Source organism: Gymnodraco acuticeps, unplaced genomic scaffold (genome assembly GCF_902827175.1).
Source record: "Gymnodraco acuticeps unplaced genomic scaffold, fGymAcu1.1, whole genome shotgun sequence".
In the NCBI taxonomy this organism is placed as follows: domain Eukaryota; kingdom Metazoa; phylum Chordata; class Actinopteri; order Perciformes; family Bathydraconidae; genus Gymnodraco; species Gymnodraco acuticeps.
In genome coordinates this window covers 1,473,043-1,476,879 of record NW_022991003.1, presented here as the reverse complement: position 1 = coordinate 1,476,879, position 3,837 = coordinate 1,473,043, and the positions used below count along the sequence as shown (strand labels likewise).

Below are 3,837 nucleotides of genomic sequence, written 5' to 3'. Positions count from 1 at the left end.
TTTTAATTAATTGCGTTAAAATATTTAACGCATTTAACGCATGTGCAGAATGGCCCGCCCCATACGTGCCACCAGTGGCAGCGCCAGGGTATGGCTGGGGTAGGCTACACCCATACCAAGAAATGGCTTAGCCCCACCTTGAAAAATGATGTTAAAGTAAGCAAAATAAAGTCTGCCAACTCGCGGAGTAAATTGCACAGACAGCAGTTAGTAAGATTGATTTCAGTAGCCACGGTTTTGAAAACTTTTGTCACGTAGTGATCGTCTTCTCAATAGAACATCTTTGATAACGGCGTGGTGTTGTTGCAGGAAGTCCCGACGGAGAATACTTTTGCTGTAGTACAGGGGTGCACATAACTGGTACGCAGATTATGTGCGTAATCTGAAATGCGTACCGTCACTTGTGTCACAAAGCGCATTTGCTTACCGACGTACTTGTGAAGCTTTTCCAGAAGGCGGTTAGATCACCGGACGAGTCGGTCTCCGTGTGCACAGACAGGGCTGCTGTTAACGTCGGTCTGTACAACGGAATTGTGCCCAAACTACGCCAACCAGCTGCGGAGGGAGACTCCCCCCCCCCCCCCTTCACTGGAGAACTGCGCTAAAACAGCTGATCACAACGTTCACACTTTGTGGTCACGAAGTACTCCACTAGCCGCCCCTGTAGGATAATGAATATTGGCTGCAAAAAACTTGAGGCCCAATCATGTTTCCTTTGTCCATTCTGCGCTACTGTAGACGTGGCAGTGCAACCTAGAGGACAAACCGATCAGAATCAGAAACGGGTTTATTGCCAGGTAGGTTCACACGTACGAGGAATTTGACTAGGTGTCGTGCACCACGACACCTGGACACACGACATACAAATAAAAAAAATTAAAAAGTACACAGATAGCGAACTATATTAAGAACACTGTAATAAAAATATAGTAAGATAGAAATAAAATAAAGCAGTAACTTACATCGAAATAGAATGCAATAAATTATAGAATATAAAATATGTGCAGTAAGCAATATTTAAACATTGCATTATTTACCATCCTGTGATCTCCATTATGTAATGCATAGAGTCTGCGTTGTGGCTGAGGTAAAGTGTCAGTGGGGGGGGGGCCTTGTTGAGGTGGCGAGAGGTTCTGGTCCTGATGGAGAGAGGTTCTGGTCCTGATGGAGAGAGGTGTTGGTCCTGATGGAGAGAGGTTTTGGTCCTGATGGAGAGAGGTTTTGGTCCTGATGGAGAGAGGTTTTGGTCCTGATGGAGAGAGGTTCTGGTCCTGATGGAGAGAGGTTCTGGTCCTAATGGAGAGAGGTGTTGGTCCTGATGGAGAGAGGTGTTGGTCCTGATGGAGAGAGGTTCTGGTCCTGAGGGAGAGAGGTGTTGGTCCTGATGGAGCGCAGCCTCCAGCCAGAGTGTTGTGTTGAAGGCAGAGCTGAAGTCCACAAACAGGATCCTGGCGTAGGTTCCTGCTGTGTCCAGATGCTGGAGGAGGAAGTGAAGTGATAACTATTGGTAAACCATAATGATGGATGTTATTATCAGCAGCTGCCAATAGATCCCCTACATCTTGTATGATGGACCTTTGAAGCACAAGCACGCACTATTGTGGGAACAATCAAACGCACCCTCCCAGGCACTGCGTGTTAGCGAAGTACAACTGGGATTTCGAAGAGGAAGATATGCTTGGTCAATTCTTAATAAAAAATAAAAACCAACAAATTGAGCACTTGAGTTTTCATTAGCAGCGCCTAGCTACAGCTGCGGAGCTTTAGTAAATACCGCTAACAGTCTATTTCCTTAAAATGGTACATATCGCTGAATCTATATTTTTATCTTCAGGTGATGAAATCTGCATAATGTTCCTGTACAATAAGATTCGAGCATTTTGTAATACAGTGAGGAAATTCAAGACCAGTAAATATTGATTGATTAAACAACACTAAATAAAATGTTAGTGTTTTCTTCAAACTCAAGACTCTCTGCTGCGGCTGTACCTTAAAGACAAAACAATTGTCTGATGATCTTTGTTGAACAAGGTCTGATTGTCCTGTACATGTACAATGTGGGGTATTTTTAAATACTTTACTAAACCACATTCAATATTATGTTAGACACAAGTTAGTTATTACTCACATATCAAAGTATTTTCATCTGCAAGAATAGCTGGGTGCTGCCTGGAGAGACTGATGAGAGGGACACAGGCTGGCGTTAGCAGCTTTCCACACAAAACCATCACATCTTCTCTTCCATAGTCCTCACTGTCCACTGGTGCTCTGTCAAAAGAGTGAACATCACAGCTGTCACGTTAACCCTTTGTTACACAACATACAACCAACATGTGTCAAAAGTGACCCGAATTAGTTTTAATTGTAAATATCTTTGCAATAAATTACTTTAACCATTCAGGATCCCAGGTATTCCTCAATTAACATGTTTTGGATCAACACCAATTCTAAATTTGTATTTGTCCCTTTCTTACTTTTTGAATAAAAATCATGTTTGTATCACTACACTTCTAAGGCACAACATGGGTCAAACATTACCCGTATTCTTTTGCTATGTTATTTCATGCATGGCTGAGTGTTTCTTTACTATATATTTTCAAAAATAATTAATTTTAGCAGTGATTTGGACCAAGCATGTATGATGTAGTAATACAAAAAGTATTTTAGTTCACAGTGTGACATTAGCTAGTCATGTTAGCGTGTAATATATAGAGCAGAGCTAACTAGCAAATTAGCCGAACGTTAGCGGTTAGCTGTTTATGCTATGCTAGCTGTTGGCTACTGAACATTAACAAACTAGATTCCGCTGTAAGAAAGCTGTGAAACTTTACATTAAACTTGGCGACAACACTGTGATACCCCACTGCATGTTTATGTGTAATTCTCCCGTGTTGGAGACGAGACTGCAATAAACTGTAAACTAACGTTAGCAGCCGCATGTTAAGCCGGGTTTCCCGGGCGCAACATCTTGCAAGAAACAGCATCTCAGGGATTCTTAACATTTAACAACCTATTAATTATGCATACCAACTTAACGGGAAGAAACTCAGCTAACTAGAAGAAGAAACGTAACCTTAAATAAAAAATAAAACATTCACAAACTAAGTAAGGATTATCTAAATACATGTTTAACTCCATTACAGTTGCAGGACTCACCAGATCTCAAGTCTTCTGTTCTTTGTTGACGTCCCGATGCTCATATTTAACGTGTAGATGTAAAACGATCCCGATATGAATCCATAAACTCCTGTAACAGACACACAGATAGCTGTAGCTCCAGCAGGAGGAGACCCGCTCAAACTGACTTGGATGTTTCAAATGTGAACGACAGGCGCGGACAGTTCTCATTGGCAGGTTTCTTCGATGATGTTTATATTAACCAATCAGGAGTGTTGTGGACTCATTCCAAACATGCCTGACTTGTCTGCCGTGTTTTGGCTGAATTCTATTTCAAGTGCCGTAGCTCTGGCTGTCGGCCAGAATCCGAAAACCATACATTATACTGTAAAACTAAGGTTTATTACTGTAAATTGACCAATGGAAAAAAAACACAGCAACAGAACACATAAATAAAACAAGGATAACTGTGACTTATTGTTGAGTAAATAACAGTGTGTGTTTTAAACCTTGGTCCTCCCTGCAGAGATTTCTCCACTTTCTATGATTTTTTTTTTTAATGATATTGTCAACTGTAGATGTTTACAATATAGTAAGTTAGGAATTTCATGAAAACATCTTTATTTACTTTTGTTTCAACATTGGATATTTTGTGTTTTTGTTGGATTCAATCGAATATTGAGAAAATGATTTATGTAAAAATGTTTTACTTACATTTTA

The 3,837-nt window shown here is 40.7% G+C and overlaps 1 long non-coding RNA gene across 1 annotated transcript; it reads right to left on the bottom strand.

Moving 5' to 3' along the window:
• Positions 1–1,245: 1,245 nt before the first annotated feature.
• Positions 1,246–3,624, bottom strand: LOC117559370. Its single transcript, XR_004570974.1, has 3 exons — positions 3,157–3,624; positions 2,129–2,268; positions 1,246–1,477 (listed from the first exon to the last, which is right to left on the bottom strand). It is a non-coding gene; the product is annotated as an uncharacterized LOC117559370 (long non-coding RNA).
• Positions 3,625–3,837: the final 213 nt, after the last annotated feature.